General features: G+C 37.8%; 1 non-coding gene across 1 annotated transcript; it reads left to right on the top strand.

Annotated features, from left to right (window-relative positions):
- The first annotated feature begins 6,380 nt into the window (after positions 1-6,380).
- LOC139309182 (U5 spliceosomal RNA) lies at positions 6,381-6,490 on the top strand. The gene has a single exon (XR_011599831.1). It is a non-coding gene; the product is annotated as a U5 spliceosomal RNA (small nuclear RNA).
- The last annotated feature ends 13,244 nt before the right edge of the window (positions 6,491-19,734 follow it).

Genomic DNA, 19,734 nt, shown 5'->3' with positions numbered 1-19,734 from the left:
TAATGTTCATTTATTATCAGAATGGGTCACCTAATTAGTTAATTGGAAAAGGACCTTTCTGCTAGTCTTTTGCACAAGATTTGTGACCAGGGCTGAATAATGAATAAATACAGACGAATACAATTAACTCATATGGAAAGAGGACAGTCCAGATTTAGTGATGCTGTATATTCGGTGGATTTGCCAAGTAGCCTCAAAATGTCCAGGCAGGCAATCTTTTATACTTGGAGAAAGCTGCCATAGAATCAAGGAAGCATTGTGGTGTTTTATTCTAACCTCCACCATTGTTCCCAAACTGTACAACTTCAATGATAGAATTTTATCTTCCAATCCATCAGAATCTATTACTGTGTCTCAAAGGATTATGCCAGGACATTTTATCCTCACCTATGGATTTGTGAAACTTGCAGAATGAGATAAATCCATTATATAGCACGTTCTAATGTAGTATATTTCTAAGAAGAGCATTTTTATGATAAAGGAAACCTAACTTCTTGTATACAGTCTGGAGTATTATACATTTGTAAAAAGAAACAATGTTTTTATTTTTATTTCTATACTGCCCATCACACTTGCCTTTGGGTAGTTTGCAGATAAAACAATAAAATGATATGTAAGCTAAAATAAGTTTAAAAAACAGATTAAAACAAAGTTAAAGTGAACAATTGCAAAATTAAAAGGCAGAAGAAGTGCTTCAGCCACCAATCATCTCAGGGTTACCTGGCATTCTTGGACCCCAAAGCAAGTTGGTGTAGCCAAGTCTTAATGCTTTTCCGGAAGGCCAGGAGTGTGTTGGCTTGCCTTGCTCCAGGGGCAAGATGTTCCATAAGGCAGGAGTAACAGCAGAGAAGGCTTTCTTCCTAGTCCTCACCAGTTGAAATTCTTCAGCTGATGGGGCCTGTAACATGCCCTCCCTGCCTTCCCGGGTGAGAGGGATTGATGAAATCAAGATGAGATAGTTTGTAGATAATCTGGTTCTATACCGTTAAGGGCTTTAAAGGTATGTAATAAACATTAAAATTGGACCCAGAAGCAAAATGGCATCCAATGAAGCTCACATAGCAGATTCTAATTCTAATTCATTTGAACATTTTTCTTGAATTATATATATATAATATATATATACATAATACATTATATATACATAATAAATTCATAAAACCAATGGTGCCCCATAAAAAGCACACCCTGCTGTGACTCTTTATTTTTCGTGATTTGTTTAATTACTTTTTGATCATTACTTATATTCATGTTTATAGCACTTTATTCTTCTAAGATATATGTTTTTAGAGGAACCCTAAATGGAAAGGAACATCAGTGTCACACACAAAAGTTAATATTTAGTTCATTGCACACAATTTCCATCTATAATATAGACCTCTTTATTTAATGCCTAATCAATCTATAGTGTAGGCATGAAAATAAGATTTTTGCTGCCACAATCAAGTACTCTTGCCTTAGCTTCATATGTAAACATCTATATGTTGAGGTGGAAAAAATTAAATAAAGGTGATAACTGGAGAGGATCCCAAATGATCCTTTCTTTCTAAGACAGCATATTAAGATATCAAGTACCAATTTAGTCCAGTCATTAAGGCACCAGTCTATAAAACAGGAAAACTTGAGTTCAAGTCCAGTTCTAGCATGAAAACCACCTTGGTGACCAGTCATTCTCTTTCAGCCCAACCCACCTCATAGGGTTGTTTTTTTGTGGGAAAATAGGAGGAGGAAGCTATGTAGGATACGTTCACCACTTTGAGTTATGTGTAAAGTTAATAAAGGTGGGAAATAAATAAATAGCACCAGATGTGTAACTGGAAGGAAAAAACTGCATCTCACTTATTTTGGCCATGTCATGCAGGGGAATTCACTGGAGAAAGCAATTATGTTTGGAAGAGTTAGCAATAAAAGGAAACCAGGTACCCAAAGAACATGATGGCTGGACACCATCAAAGCTGACACCAATCAGGACATGGAAAAACCCAAAGAAGTAGTGCAAGATCAGCTTGTTCATATTGGTATTAGTTTATCAATATATAAAATACAGAAATACTAAGAAAAATGAAAATGGGAAAATAGGGGAGGAATAGGAAAAGAGGAAAAAGGGTAGGGTAAAGAGGAGAAGAAAGAGAAAAGCAGTGATTTCCAATTCTTTTGGGCACAGTGGAATAAGGTAAATAACGTACAACCGCAGCATTTTACTTTTACATAATAATATATACCAGCCATTTCAATAACAACAAACTCATCTAATCAGCAAAACCTTAATGCCTTAATGACTGGACTAAACTGGTTCTTGATATCTCAATATGCTAGCTTAGAAAGAAAGGATCATTTGGGATCCTCTCCAGTTATCACCTTTATTTAATTTTTTATCAAAATCAAAATTTCATTTTTTTTCACCTCAAGCACAAAATCCAAAAGCAATTTCCAAGAAGAAACAAAATTAATGGCATTCCTTTCTTTAATCAAAGCAGTCAATTTAGCCATCTCTGCTAAATCAACTTTTGCAGAAAAGTAGTGCAAGACCGGAAGATGTGGAGAGACCTGGCCCATAAAATTGCCAGGAGTCAGACCTGACTAAATGGATAAAATCATCATCATCATCGTCTAAAAATAAATACAAATGAATTACAGTGCGTCACTCATTTCTTGCATCCAGGATTGCTGATAAGAAAAGCCGACAGTCTTATATCAACTTTATGTATAATGTTGATCGAAAACAGTTTGACACGCATATACATCAGCAGACCTCACAAACTGATAAGGATACAAGGTAACACAAAAGGAGATGCAGGTATCTTTCATGATGGGAGAATATTTCCAACACTTTCCTTCAAAGAAGCACAGTTGCTTTAATATAGAAGATATTTCAAGGAACTAATTGTTATTCTAATAGGCACTGATTGGCACAATAATAAAAATCCCATTTTCAAAGTTTTGTAATAGATGTTACATCAGAGATACAGAAATTGAATTATATGGAGGTTGAAAGAAAAGTAGCGCCTCTACCTCTGTAACTTTGTTTTAAACAGGGATATTTTAATAAATGAAACAAAAAACAATAACACATTTTATTTATTTTTATTTTATTTTATTTCAAATTTATATACCGCACCTTCTCCCGAGGGACTCAGGGCGGTGTAAAAATATACAATACCAACATTAAAAGCAATTAAAAGAATATATATTAATTTGGCCCCAATTTAAAATGACAAAACCAATTAAATATATTTTAAAAAAATGTTAAGCCAGCCCGGCTTGCTGAAAAAAAAAGTTTTAAGGGCATGGTGGAAGGCACCGAGGTCTTGGATTCTCCTTATCTCTGGGGGCAGCTGGTTCCATAGGGTAGGTGCCCCCACAGAGAAGCCCCCCCCTGGAGGTCACCAGCCTACATTGTTAGGTTGATGCCATCCAGAGGAGGCCCTCTCTGTGGGAGCGCACGGGTCAATGGGAGGTTGTCAGTAGCAGCAGGTGGTCTCGAAGATAACTAGGTCCTATGCCATGGAGCGCTTTAAAGGTGGTAACCAACACCTTGAAGCGCACTCGGAAGATCACTGGGAGCCAGTGCAGCTCGCACAGGAGCGGTGTTATGTCGGAGCACCATGCAGCTCCCGTAATTACCCGCGCGGCCGCATTCTGGACCAGGTACTCTTCAAGGGGAGCCCCATGTAGAGATTTGCTGCTATTACAGAATGTCTATTTATTGTCCACAAAAATAAGCCTTTCCCAATTCATATCTGTAAATTTTAGGGCCCAGAAAAACATATTTCTCATGCCAGCACAGTCATCACCATAGACAACCTGTAACTGATGGTGAATTCCATTTGGAGGGACTCCTTCAGAAAGTCAAAACTTCAGACTAGAGTTTTGTTGGCTAGAGCAGAGACTGATAAGTATTCACTACAGATAGTCTTCAACTTATAACAGTTCATCTAGTGACCATTCAAAGTTACAAATGCACTGAAAAAAGTGACTTATGGCCATTTTTCACAGCTCATGACTTTTGTAGCATCCCTATGATCATGTGATCAAAATTCAGATGCTTGGCAAGTGACTCATACCTATAACCATTGCTGTGTGTCCCAAGATCATGTGATCACCTTTTGCAACCTTTTGAGAAGCGAAGTCAATGGGAAAGCCAGATTCACTTAACAACCGTTTTACTAACTTATCAATTGCAGTGATTCACTTAACAACTGTGGCAAGGAAGGTCATAAAATGGGGCCAACCTCATTTAACAAATATCTCACTTAACAACATAAAGTTTGAGCTGAATTGTGGTCATAAGTCGAGGACTATCTGTATAGCCTTCCATTTCACAAATACTATTAGTAGAACCTTTTATTACAACTGAAGTGAAAGAACAAATACTAAAGAACATGTCAAAGTTTCAAGCACATTGCTACTACCATCTGTTGGTATCGATAACATTGGCAGTATTACTTTTCACCCAATATTTTATGTTAGTATAAGCAGGAATATGATTTCTTTATTGGTTCACAAAATTAATTCAACTGAATCCTTATTCCAATACTCCATGCATAGCTAAGTCCGCAAATCAAAATTAGATTTTTAGATGATATCATGTGAAAGTTAACATAATAGGAATTTTATATTTATCTTCAAACTATAATAGGAAAAATGCTTTAAAATCATGTTTAGATTCTATAAACAATATCCAGATGGAATTTTGAAACCTTTGGAGGAACACAGAAAGGAATTGCTAAAATGACTATAAAGGTGCTTATTTTAAAAAAAAATACTTCTAATTTCATAAAGTTCATTCATATCCTGCTAAATTGTTGAAGTTATTGGTAGAAAAATAAAATTGGAATTAGAAAAGAAAAGAATATTGCATTAAAGAACACAGCAGAGTTAAGAGGGGCATTCCATGGAATACATGTTGTCAATCAATCTTCATCCAGATTGTAAGAGACAGTGGGGGAGAGTTTATCCAAGATTCAGCAGAGGTTTTACAAAGTCACTGCATTCAGGAACAACCTGATGGCTGGAAAGTGGCCAACCTAATGTCATTATTTAAGATAGGATCTGGGAACACTTCAGGAAATTACAGACCATTTAGTTTTGATTCCTTTGTGGCAGGGGGGAGAGGTCTTAAAAAGCATTTTAGGAGATTAAATGGAGACATTTAGAAAAGCACAGCTTGATTAAGGATAGCCACTGCGGTCTCAGGAATGAAGAGTCATGCTTCACTAACTTCTGGATTCTTTAAGGGTAAGAATAACAAGGGAAATGAAGTAGATGCCACAGACATTTAAAACACAAGTTTAGGGGAACATAAAAAAAAACACAAAAAACCCAGAAATTTGTACATGTGGAAGTTATGTATATTGAATAGAGACATGTGAAGAGAATATTTTTTAAAAGAATAATGTAGGTATTTTTCACCCCCGCCCCTGAAAACCACATTATTATATTTTAAAATGGCAAGATAATAAAAAGAAGCAGAAGTAATAGAAGAAGGTGGTTTTGAGCAGTAATAATTGCACTATTAAATTAATGTTGAGATTAAAGATGTAAAACATTTTATAATAAGTCCATATCTTACTCAATCTTGGAATGGTTTTTTTAAGTATGTCATTGCTATATTATTTATCCAAGGTCACCAAACAGCTTAGTTAGGATTTGAACTGGTGTATAGTTCCATTCAATATAATAGACAATCCCTTCTGAAAGAATTAGGCCGCATATGAGCCAACTAAATAAATTTTACAGCATTTTATGTAAATTTTAGAATCACTTTTCTAAAATTGTATTGGCTTTCTAAAACATTGCCCTGTCTTTCTGCACTCTTCATCAATATCTCTTGGCTTCAGGGCAATAATACACCAAGAAATAATAGTTTGCTCCTGTTTAAGATCACTGGCATCTGCTGCTGAGATGGCCTCCTCAGTCGGTGGTCCATGTGGGGTACCTCAAAAGTACCACATCTAGAAGCTGCATGAGGTACATATTATGAAAACTATACCTTTAGGATTTGAGATAACATAATGGTAGAGGAAGGAAGGAAGGAAGGAAGGAAGGAAGGAAGGAAGGAAGGAAGGAAGGAAGGAAGGAAAGAAAGAAGGAAGGAAGGAAGGGCAAAATAATGGTATAGATTGTGCTTGAGAGGGACACTGTCATGGCCCTATTTCTTTTCTGAAATGTTGGTAACTGACAATTCTAGAAACACATATGGACACATGTTGTTTTAGTGTTTGTTTTTAAACATAATTGGTTTATAAAAGTTGCATGAATTAAAAATATTTCTGGGTCATATTTTTCCTTACTTCACATGCAAATTTCAGCTATATTTATTCCTCTAAAATAAAAGCTTTATTTTGGTTACTCTCTGGTTTCTGGTTTCACGTTCTGTTTTCATCTCGTTTCTCTTCAGATTTATAAATCTTCTGCTTTTTACTAAAGATTTCCATGGAGAGGAACATTTATGAAGATGTGGTTTTGTCAGTGGGCCTGGGGACCAGTGGTGAGTTGCTCCCGGTTCTGTCTGGTTGTTTAGAACCGGTAGTAAAAGCAGCAGGAGGCTCCGCCCACCTGCCTGGACGTCATAGTTGATGATCTGTGCATACACGCACGCTCCCGTTGCGAACCGGTAGTAAAGGTAAGTAGAACCCACCCCTGCTGGGCACCCCAAATGGAGATGGAGCTGATCAAGTGATTGGTTTGATTAGGTTGCTGCTGCCATGGGATTGGCTGAAGTAGGATGGAGTTTTTATATTATGGATTTTTAATGTTGTAAGCCACCCAAAGTTACCCGTGTGTGAGTTGGACACCATATAAATTTGTTGATAAATTAATAAATAAATAAATCTATCTTTTGCTCATTACTAAGAAATGGCTGGGATTTCCTCTGAATTGGATTTATTAGGGTTTGAAAAATATACCCCTCTATGTGGTCAAAATCAAAATATTCATTCAAAAGCAATATATTAACCAACTACATTAAGGAGCTCCAAGTAGACTATAGATTTTCACCTGCTGAATTTTCACCTGCTAAATGGAAATCAAAGAAAGAGAAAGCAATGTCTGAAAATATACTGTAACTGAGCTTATTGTACATATGAAGCTTTTAAAATGATCATAAGTCTGTACATGATTGTGCTCTTGATCAAAGCAAGTCTGAGTTTGTACTTTTACACTGCTCACTTAATGGAAATTATTATGTATTAGGCAGGCAGATATAATTTGTTCAGCAATATGTTCTGACCGATTCTTAAACGTCCCTTCACCTAACACATGGAGGTAGTTTCAATATGAGTTGAATGAAGGAGAAAATACAAGTACTTCCATGTTATCATAGAAACAGCCTTAAAATTATGGTTCAGTCCAGATTCTTTTTGATAGATATACATATATTATTATAAAATATTACAGTTATTGATTTTTAAGACCTTAATATGTAACATTATTTCAGTCTACAAGTTATTCCCTGTCCTTAACTGGTGCTCATGTAGCATTGCCAGCAAAGTCTACATTTCTAAGACTTTGTCCGTTCCAAGGACTTAAAGTACTACAGCAAATTCATGGAGAAACAATTGTTTTACATTAACCATACAACATACCCAGAGACGTACATATCAATGTAATTATGCATATTATTATTCTTACATGCCATTATGTAACTACACAGTAACTACATTTTGGGATTCAATATGAAGATTTTAATAATAATAGAGGAGAGGGAATTACATTTTTAGGTTGGTATTTCAAGGCATCTGATAACATTTGAGAAAGAGAATTTTGCAGGCTTCCCATAGGTATGTTTACAAAATGACTAACATGGTGGCATGCATGCATAATACATTCATTTAAAAGATAAATTGCTGATGCCTTTCAATTCCAACCCATCCTCAAATTTCGGGATTTGCCACATCACTTTAGCACACCATTGACTTAACTTTTTTTTTTTTTTTTGACAAATAACCATACTTCTGGACAATATTTGGAGCTACAACCATCTACCATATTTCTAAAGAATGCCAATTAAGCCTTTATAGTGCCCCATAGAGTATTTTTTTATTTTGAAAATAAAAGATTATGTAGGCTATGCCTACTATTTTGCGGCATGCCAGCTTCCCATTAAAAAAAGAACAAAGTATTTTGTTTATTAGAGTTTTGTTCCATCTTTTTACTTTATAAGGAACTCAAGGTGGCAAACATACCTAATATGCCTTCCTCCTCCAATTTTCCTCACAACAACAATCTTGTGAGGTGAGTTGTGCTGCGAAAGAGTGACTGGCCCAGTGTTACCTAGCTGACTTTTATGTCTATGGTAGGACTGGAACTCAACAGTCCTCTGGTTTCTAAGCCAGCACCTTAACCACTACATCAAACTGGCTCTCAATTAAATTAAATAACTTATAAACTTTTAAATTGTCCAGTGAGACAAGAAACTTGTTGGGCATTAAGGGATGGGGCCCTCATGCACCTGGTTGCCTATCCTGGCCTGTTCTACACAATGAGAACGTTCTTTGCCTCCAGCTTAGAGATTTTATTCAAACTGCCTGACAGGTAGCTGGATGACTGGCTCATTCGTATGGGTGGTATAGAAGAGAGGGAATCTGAGAACTGTAAAGGCCATGAAATTGCTCACTTTCATCAGGAACTCACATATCCAGTAAATACATTTTCTTACAGGTCTGAAAGCCTATTGCTGCTGACTTTAATACCAGGAAAGTAGCAAATAGAAAGAAAGAGGCAGCATTCAGTAGTTCTGTCATTTGAGGGATGATGGATTGAGTTGGGTGCAAAACCTTCAAACAGCAACAATCTAGGTAATTGAAGAACCTAATAGACTGATTACAAAACACAACACTGCCCTGTCAACAGTTTGCCCTGGAATTGAGCCTAAGATTGGTCCATGAATTGCTTTATGCTCAGTTTATTTTGGCTGTAGGTAGAAATGGCACAACAGAGTGGGAGATAGTATGATTCCCTTTCTTCTATGCCTTACTACATATACTTCTAGATAACCCAGATTAAAAAAATTTTTTATAGAAGTGTATCACAGGTTGTCCCCAAGTGCTTCCAATACAGTTCTACACTTTAATCACTCATTTTTAATGACATCTGTTACTTTAAGGTAAAGGAAATTCAACTTTAAAAAAAATACATCACAGTGTTATTATAAGGCTAACATTTGTCTATATTATTTCTATAACCCTGAATAATTCTAGTCATTGAATCCCAAAATCAATATTTCATTTCTTTCAATTTCTCTCAAAAATTCCAAAAGTGGTTTCCAAGTAGAAGTAAAATTATTCAGAGTCTGTTCTTTAATGAAAGCTATCAATTTCGCCATCTCTGTCAAATCAATAATTAATTGGCACATTTTCAATAGGCTTACAGTAAATACTGATCCATTTAGTCCAAATTCTCAAAATAATTTCTCAAACCTAAAAGGGATAGTTAGTTCTCTTTTTGTTTACAGAAACACCCACCCACAATATCAAGATCAATATCTACAGTAGATAGATAGATAGATAGATAGATAGATAGATAGATAGATAGGGGGGGAAATAATATTACATTCACTTTTAATGTAACAAGCACCAATTAGAGAAGAAACCAAGATTATTATGTGCACAATTGCTATTACCAAAACTTGTCAGGAGTGTATAATCAGCATGTAATGGGTTGTACTCAGAAAAGGAAATGTGATCAAGACAAAAGTTAAATTTGATTTCATTTAATTTAAATTTTTCTTCCCAGGTGTCTGAGAACAGGCTCAGAGGGTAAGCAGAGCAAATTTATTTAGTATTGCCCTAGATAGGAGACAACTGGAAATATGGAGGGTGTTGGCTAGATTGCACATCAACATGCCTATCGTCCCTGTCCTAATGTCCCCTTTTATTTGTATCCATTTCATGTATTCATAATCATGTTGATAGTTATATCTGTTATCTAATACATGCTTGACAAATAAATACATAAAATAAAAATAAAGAATATAATGGCAGCCTAGAGGGCTTCTGCATAGCATCAAATTATCTAGAGTTAAATTTCACTTGAAAATGCTACTTTTTTATTTAAATATACTTCACTTTAATTACTATGAGTTACATATAATGAATTTTATTATTTAACATTATTCGATATTTTTGTGTCAACTTTGTGTGTGGGGGTTAGGAAAGAGTGCATGAACTCATAGAGCCTCTCTAGAGCAATACAGAATTTTGTATTTGCATTTACATTCTCTCATTTTCTTTACTTTGATAGAAAATTCCTAGATCAATTTTTTTTTTAAATTTGATTTATATGCCGCCCTTCTCCGGAGACTCAGGGCTGGCTTACAATGCGTTAAGCAATAGCCTTCATACTTTTGTATATTTATACAAAGTCAGCTTATTGCCCCCACAACTGGGTCCTCATTTAACCTACCTTAGAATGGATGGAAGGCTGAGTCAACCTTGAGCCTGGTAAGATTCGAACCTGCAATAATTGCAGGCAGCTGTGTTAATAACAGGGTGCTTTAGACCACTGTAGTACCAAGGCTCTTCAAAATCTTTACTTGTATCCTGTTTAACAAGTTTAAAGCTATTAGGTTAAGATTATGCTGCTGATATTTACAATTTTTACATATTTACTTCTTTATCATTAAAACTTTAATGCATGGTTTATATCTGACTAAAATCAGAATAATTAGATGTTGATGATTAAAGCTGAAGTTCATCCAAGACATGTGCTGCTGCTTGATAGACCTTGATAGCCAATGGTATGGCAGTGATTGGCAACCATCACAGAAAGTTATCTTAGTGTTCTCATTCACAACTTTAAATCTTGTTTAATGTATATCATTTGCACTCAAGCTACAGCTCCATCTCACTGGGTATTGAGACATTGATATTATTCTTTTTCTTTTTTTCACAAACAAAGACACATTTCAACCAGGGAAATGGTGCAGAAGAAGAGTTTTTAAAACTATTGTTTTCTCACCAGCTTATTGGCTTCCTACAGCTATTTTAAATAAAAGGATATTGGGTGTATTAAACTTATTTTTCATTTATCAGCTCTAACATGTCCCTAAAAACATTGCTTGGGTTGCTTTTTAATAATATTTTCTACCAAAATACCTTATGCTAATTAAGAAAACTAAGACAACATTTCCCACATGGACTACTACCACTAACTCCATAGCATCTTCACCAAGTCAGTTTTGAGTGAGATCAGTGCTTCCTTCCCCTCACTGACCTTCTAAGAAAATATATGAGTATGTGCATTTTGGTGTGTGTGTGGGGACAGTAATATTTTCAAATCAAAATTTTTTGTCATGCCAATGAATGAGTAAAGAAAACAAGGAGACATAAGCCAGATATGATGCTGAAACCTAGGTACTAGGTGTAATAGAGAGGTAGCATCAGGTGTCTTATTCCAGATATGTCATCATGGAGATTTGGTCCATGAGAATATTGTTCACTTGTTCTTTGTGTGGAAAGCCACAGAGCAGTGAGATAGAAAAGTGCTTGATTATGGATTGAAACAATATGATGGGATAGAAACTTTTCAATACAAAATATAGCAATGGAATAGGATCACAAATTATAAACCAAAGTTCCAAAAAGCATTTGGTTCATTGTCCTTTCTTGTACAGCATATGACAGCATTAGGTTAGCCTTGACAGTGACCTGAAATTTCCTGGGTGATATTTAGTTAAATTTAATTTATTATTAAATTTATATATCAGCAGACTCCTGGCAACGAAGCTGTAGTTGCCATCACTTACCTTGAGTTAAATCTCAATGTGAGGAAAAAATGATGAGGGAGAAGGACATGTCAATGCAATAAATATATAATTTCTAAAATCATTCTAGAAACCGTGGTTCTTAATTTCAAATACTGTGAGGATAGAAAAGAAACGTTGCTCTTTCCATAAACAATGAAATTATTTTATTTATTCAACTTTTCATCCTGTCTTTATTATTTGATAAATAACTCAAGGTAGCAAACATACATAATACTCCTTTCTCTGCTTATTTTCCTCAAAACAACAAACCTATAAATTGGGATAAATAATAGAAAGAATTGTGCTACATGGATATGGCTAAGCAACCAAGTTAAGGTTCAAAGGCAAATCACCAATTTACACTGTTTTTAGACCTTTTATTTTTTTGAATAATCCTCTATCTCCAAACTGCTGTAAAACAAATTAAGTGAAAGTATGATAAGTCATAGCTTTTCATCTGAGCCAAACATATTTGCCAAGATGTTCTTTAGAGAGGCTGCCCCAAGACAGCTGCAGTTGCGAAGCACAGCCAGCTGCAGTGCTTGCTTCTGCCAAGCTACAGCGAATATAGAAATCAGAAGAGGTGCCGTAGGTTGTATAGCAAGTATTTGCCAAGTCTCTCACAGTGGTCCTCAACATTTGCCCCAGCGGTGTGGAAGGTCTTCTGTAAATAGAGAAAAATATGAAGCAAATGAAGATCTTCTCCTCCAGTTTCTTTAGATTTTTTTTTTTAATGAGCTGAAACAGCACTTGGATTTCTCTAAACCTGTCCATCATCTAAAAGTATTTGTATAAGACTCTCTGCATTATATTGTAACCTCTGCAATGCTGGCATTAACTACTGACATCTGCCAAGTCTGACTAGCAAGTGCTTTATAGCATCAATTCATCCCCCAGCAAAATGCATTTCTGAGTGCTGCAAAGTCCTTGTTATTGCTAAGGGGAAGTATCAGTGCTCATATGACACCTAGCAGAAATTAGTATCCACATTTGAAGAAAAGCTTTTGTCATTTTCTTTCTTCCCTGAGGATTATGTAGACTTTATTGAGATGACTGCATCTGACACCTGCTGTAATATAAATGCGGCTATAATTAGCCAACTGATGCTCACTGCAGTTTAGGTCGAATCCCTTCTGTGGGAATTATGCTTTAAAATATTCAGAACTCCAAGTGGCTCTCATTACATTTAATTTTTACTTAGAATGAGGTGGTCTAGGAAAAAAAAATAGCATTGTAATAGCCCCCTGCTGAATGCCACACAGCAAAGTGAAAACCCATAGATTCTTCCTCCCCCCCCCCAACCCCAACACACACACACACACAAATAAAAAAAATGAGAACAGCAGACTACACTACAGCCTTCCATTGAAGTCTGGTTTGGCTTAATTGTACTTTTTGCACTCATCAGTCTCTCCTCTTCAGAACAAGCTACAAAAATTGCCTGAATAGCCAAAGAAAAGTTTCCCACAGTCACTGGTCACAGAAAAACACCATTGTCCTTCCTCACAGTTTGATGGACAACATTTCTATAAATGGGTCGTCAGTCCATCAATGGCACCCTTGCTGAAAAGGCAAAAGAAGAGAACAGATTCTGCCAATATCTGACAAAGCATGTTAACACATAATCAGGCATTCAGTAGCCAGGCAGCTGCCCCCGAGACCTTCATAACACAGGTGCCTTTAAGCCATTTCCTATTCACTGATAAAGGAAACAAGCAGGCAATACCTGGGAAAGGAGCAGTCTATAATAGCCTGTCAGATGTCCATCTTTTTGCCCGCATGCATAAAACACGAAAGGATATAAAAGAAACTTCAGATTGAACAGTGAAGCTATAAAAGAAGGGTAGCATTCACAACTACACCATACCTTCAACTTATTCTTCTTACCACACTAGGTTCTTATTGATGGGTTAATTCACACACTTCTTAAATGTGAAGTGATAATATGATATCTGAAGATAATCCAGTGACTGAATTTGCATGACATGCTTACTCATGAGTACTTTTACTCAACCAATTTTCCTGGTTTTGCAGGACATACTGGATTGTGAACAAATCATACAGGCTGGATTCAGCATCATAGTGGATTATTAGTGTTATTGACCAGCTAGTCAATTCCATCCAACCACAACTTTCTCAGTCTTGCACTTCCTTTATTATTTATTATTTATTATATTCACTTTGATAGAAGCTTCTTATTCAGCCTTCTTCATCCCCCTTCCATAACAGTTTTTTAAATTTTTCATCAAAATTATCTGTCTTTTCTAAGATTTAATCTTCATTCTTGCTGAATTTTTGCAGCTGTCTTTTTCTCTATGGATATTGCATGTTTCTTATATGCATTTTCCCTTCCCTCATAATCTCTTTCAGATTGTTCTTCCAAGTACTGTACTGTTTTTCATACTTATTACCACAACTCCACATCTTTCTGTCATTAAGTAGAAAAAGAGTCATGTCCAAGCAACGTCCACATCATCTTTCTTTATATCATTTTGCACTCTCACAATTTTGAAATACATCTGCTAATAATTTTTCATATAGGTAAAATTTATTTCTTTTAATGCAATCATTTCTTTTGTTTTCAATCCTTCCTTTCTTCTATATCTTTTTCCCAAGATTCTTTTTTGAAGCTACCAAAAAATAAAATTTAGAGTATTCATCATGTTTATTCATTACCCCTGTAGCCTTCACTAAGTCTTCTATCATCAGACAAAAAACTAAACACTATTTTTAGATTCCTATTCATTCCTTTGCCATGTGTATATAAAAAAGAGCTATGTATTCAAAACAATCCTTTTTCTAAGCAATCTCTTACCAGTCACCGTTCTCCTTCACTGTTGATTCTCCAAACTGAATTCTCCAAATTCTATTTTTTAAAGGAAACTCATCTTGTTTCTATGCATTCATCTTTATCACCTAGCATGATATTTCTCTCCACTGAATCACATCATTCAAAACATTATAACTTTTCTCCAAAACTCATATCTGGTTCTTTCCCTATGCCACCATCTAGTAGAGTGCAAATGTGGAGTAGTTCCACTCAAATGAGTGTTTTTCCTTTCTTTTGGTTTTATAGACACACAACCAGGGGTGAAATCCAGCAGGTTCTGACAGGTTCTGGAGAACCGGTAGCGGAAATTTTGAGTAGTTTGGAGAATTGGCAACCACTTCTGGCTGGCCCCAGAATGGGGTGGGAATGGTGATTTTTCAGTATCCTTCCCCTGAAGTAAGGTGGGAGTGGAGATTTTGCAGTATCCTTCCCTTGCCATGCCCACCAAGCCACACCCACCAAGCCACACCATGCCCATCAAGCCACGGCCACAGAACCAGTAGTAAAAAAAATTGGATTTCAACACTGCACACAACATACCATTATTTAATTCATGTTTTGTACCATTTATTCTTCTTACATTGAATTCACCATCCCTCATATGCCATAGTTGTCCCTAGATAGACCCAAAGATGTTCTACTCAGTATGCTACTCATGATGATTTTGGTCAATTAAGGCTTTCACAATTCCTAAAGAGAGAAAGAGTGAGGTTTCCAACCTTGGTAGTTCCTGTGTCACATGCATCATTTTTTAAAGGATAAAAGCAGTACCAATCAGTTTTGCAGGCATGGCACTGTGACAGAGCAAACTGCCCAGAAAATTGCCAGCATCTGTGCTGCTTTCTTCCCTTCTCTTTAAGCCCTATCCCTAGTATCCACACAACAAAGTTGACCACAAAAGCTTTGCTGTGAAACAGATGAAGGTGTGTGAAAGAAGCCAGAAAGGAATATTTTTCTTTATCAGTACTCACAAGGAGTAGTAGAAATAGTAATAGCAGCAGGGAAGAGTGAAGAAGAGTAGTAGTAAGTAGTAATAATGTCTTGAACCCATCCAATTTGGTATAGTTTAAAAAAAAACATGAAGTGGTGGTAACAGTGGAATATCCATAAAATGTGGAATATCCAAAACAACACCTATTGTTTTGATGCCTATACATGTGAAATTGGCTCAAATATGTGAAATACATGTGTTTTGTCTAGGGATTTAAGTTGTTCACTCTTCTGTGTTTTGAACCCATCAGGTTAGGTAAAGTATAAAAGAACCCGACAGCACAAGCCATTTTTTTTTACCCCAAACATACTCAAATTATTTAATGCCAGCTATGAAGGCATTTTAAGCCAAAATATTGTTACCACATCACTTCATCCAAGTAGAATGTATAGTTATGCAGTGTACTAACACTAAAATATTAGGTTACTAAAGATGGTTTTGTTAATTGTTAAGAATGAAAAAGAATGCCCCCCCCAAAAAGATGTCTCAAGAGATTTTGAAAATAATGTTATTCATTTATTTAAAATACGTATTACAATACAGAGTATTAGGAAAAAGGTGACGTAGGGACAGATGTTCCCCTCTTTATTGATAAAGAGGACCTACCTGCAAGGGTACATCAGCCTGAGGTCCTTGAGATATGCCCACAGTAGTCTCATGCTGAACAACTTTGGTGGGTTGTTTACATTACCAGCAGTAAACATTAAATCAAAGTGTTTATTATCATAGTCACATGGTTTATGACTATTTCTGCAGGCTTTATCTTTGTGCGTGCAATACATAATGCACCAGTGATTAATAATGTATACAATGTACTTTCTGGACAGGAAGACTAAACATGAATGTTTATGTTATGTATTGTATATAGTGTATACTGTAGTTGTCAGTTGAAGTTGTCATTTGGGTCCTCTGTTGGAGCGGGAAAATACTCTCTACTAATTGGTTGTTTGGCTGATCAGTTTCATATAAAAGGAGCTCTCTCAGCCAGGGAGAGAGATTGCCTCACAGGCAGTATTGAATAAAGAACTGTTAGAAATCACTCTGGCCTTGCCTCCATTAACACTGGTAACGAAGGTGGGATCGAATGGAAACTGAGGCTGCAAGCTGAATCACCGGAACTGATCCACAGTTGCTGCCTCTTCATTGACCATAGACTCATCGGTCTCTTGGGAAATGGCTGCACTACTGCCTTTTGCCCATACAACCCAGTCTCTGAGACATGGGACTCCTACCTTGCTCGTTTCGACTGCTTCCTCAAAGCCAATGACTTTGCTGAGATTACTGATAACAGGAAAATGGTGCTTTTCCTAAACTTCTGTGGCCCAGAGATCTTTGAGACGGCCAGGACTCTCCTTGCTCCACTGGCCGCTCAGTCTGTGCCATGGGACGTGCTGCAGAGCAAGCTAGGGACTCACTATGCGCCCAAACCTTCATGAATTGCACAATGGCATGCCTTCCATCATTTAAATCAGGCTGAAGGTGAATCCATCAACAAATACATTGCCACCCTTCAAAAAGCAGTCCTGTTTTGTGAATTCAGGGACTGTTGTGGTCCGCCAGCAGCCTGCAGACCTGGCAGTGGAGTTGGACAGTGAGGAGGCTGGGGAGGATAATGGGCCAGTCCTGGAGTCAGGGGAAGGCCCGAACGAGGGCTCTTCGTCGGAGGCAGAGATGGGGTCAGGGCCATCTGGAAGCAATGCGCAGACTCCAAAGCCTCCAGAGGCAGACAGCAGAGAGGCAGAGGAACAGGAGGAGCCTGTTCCTAGTGCACGCATGTGAAGAGCTGCCAGAAGGCAAGAGCAGCTGAAGCAAAAAGGACGACTCGGGAGTAAGGCCAGAAGATGATTGGCCACTCCCACAAGGCTTAAAAGAGCAGCAATGAGCCGTTGGGTTCTTTGTAGAAAAGCAACGTTGATTCTAGTGCTTCTTATCAGTGTCTCTTGAACTTTGTGGGGGTTTTGCCAAGAAAAGCCTTTGGTAGGTTGCCAAAGACATCAAAGGTTGATGATAAGGCCGAAGAATTTGTTTTGGACTAAAGCTGAGAATGAATTAATTCTCAGCTGTTTTAATAAGTTTGTTCAGGACTGAATTGTGTTTGGTAATCACTACGTGGGCCTCGGTCACAACAGGGACTTAGATGCCGCTTTCTTGGACAGAGTGGTCTGTGTTGTGAGGGACATTAATCTACAGCAGCGTCTCCTTGCAAAAACAGACCTCACCCTGCAGAGGGTGCTCGACGAGGCACAAGCAGCCAAGATGTCCAATCAGTCAACGGCTGAGATTCAAAAATCAAACAGCCCACCAACATTGCGGAAACCAGACACTGTGCACCATGAAGATGGTAACCACGGTGAATCAGCAGATTAGGATGATGATGTCTATTGCCTCAAATCCTCCAAGGGGAGGAATGTGGCCACAGAAAAGAGGCAACCAGCATGTGTTGTTGTGGTGGCAATCACCCGTGAATGGCGTGTAAGTTCAAGACTGTGAGGCCAGAAACTTGCCCCCCAAAAATGCTGAAAAGACAACAGAGTCATTGAGAGGACTGCTTCACTGTCTCCAGAGGCACCTGAAAGGCAGAAGCAATCATCAGTCAAGCCAGCCTCTTCTCTTGCAAGAAGGTCCATGTCACCGTCCAGATTGAGGGCTCCCCTTGCCTCATGGAGGTGGACACGGGATCTTCAATCATCATCATTTCCTGGAACACCCTAAAGAGAGCAGTGCCAAAAATATCAAAAACACAGTTGGACTTTAACCATATTCACCTCCGAGACTACCAGGGGAATAGCATTCCTGTCATTGTAACTGGCACTTTTAGAACAACTTTCAAGGACTTCTCGGGCCCACTGCAATTGCTCTTAGTGGACGGCTCCCTACTGAGTCTTCTAGGACTAGATTGGTTCTCCTCCTGGGTCTGGGAATCACTGGCATCAACTCCGTCAGTGATTCTGATATTGAGGTCTTAATCTCTGATTTTGCAGATGTCTGACGGAAAACTGAGCAGGTATACGAGCACACCCATCTCATTCAACCTTGACCCCTAGGTTTCTCCGATCCAAATGAAACTGCGAAGAGTACTGTTTGCCTTGCGCGCAAAGGATGATGAGCAACTTGACAAGCTCATCAGCCAAGGAAACCTGGAACCTATCGACCATGCAAAATGGGAGACTACAATTGTGACCCCTGTGAAGCCACAGTTCTATCATGAGCAGATGATAAATGTATATTAAATAAAGCATTACAGCAAAATGCCCCTGACACATCTGGCCTGTGGGCTGCGAGTTTGACATCCCTACTCTATAGGCAAAAGGGGAAATGCAAATCCTAGGTGTTTGCCTGAGCTAATTTTGTCAACCCTTTGTTGCTTATCTCAGTTTCTGTCTTGAACCAGTCTTTCTGAATGGATTATCAAATCTGCATTTCTAAAAGCTGGCCTCCTCAGTTTCTGCTTGGGGCAGGGAAACTGGGGCTGGTTTCTGTCTCCCTTAAGATTTTTATTTCTCCTTTAGGGAAAATATTTTATCCTACCTTTTTAATATTTCCCAAAATATTCCATTCTTTGGGGGGGGGTTTCCTACAATAGCTTTTGATTTTACACGTGCTTAGCCCCATTAGGACATGATATTCTCAACTCAGGTGTCACTTTTCAAGGCTCCCTGCCTCCATCAGCAACGAAACCCTATTTTTCTCCCATCTCCCTCGCTTTTCTCCGTGGGCTTTTCTCCAGCGAACTGAGATTTTAATTCCTAGAGACAAAGCAGGATGACTAAACTACCAAGGGCCATGCGCAGAGGACTGACCCCAAACAACCACCAAATACTGTATTCCCCAGCTGCAGTATTTGATCATTCGGTTCTTTTCCAGAACAGCAGGACATTATTTGCACTCCTTGAATGCAAGTTGCAGATCGCTGTTCCAAGCAATCTGTTTTCCTACGCACACGGCTCGCAACATCCGCAGAAGGCTAAGCGCCCCACTTCTGCAAGAAGAGAAGACGAGAGTACAGTAACGCCCCTAAAAAAGGAGGCAGCCCCGAAGAAGCGACACAGCCCGGTCTTTTCCCTTTACGGCAGTTCGGCTGCGTCTCGTTCTCAGGCGGATTAAGGACTCCTAAAGTGGGAGCGTGGTGGGGAAGGGGGAGAGAGAGAGAGAGAGAGAGAGAGAGAG

Source organism: Pituophis catenifer, unplaced genomic scaffold, assembly GCF_029215685.1.
Source record: "Pituophis catenifer annectens isolate HBS135680 unplaced genomic scaffold, rPitCat1.0.hap2 SCAF_1, whole genome shotgun sequence".
Classification (NCBI taxonomy): Eukaryota; Metazoa; Chordata; class Lepidosauria; order Squamata; family Colubridae; genus Pituophis; species Pituophis catenifer.
The sequence above is the reverse complement of the archived record's forward strand: the minus strand, read 5'-3'. Positions and strand labels throughout refer to the sequence as shown.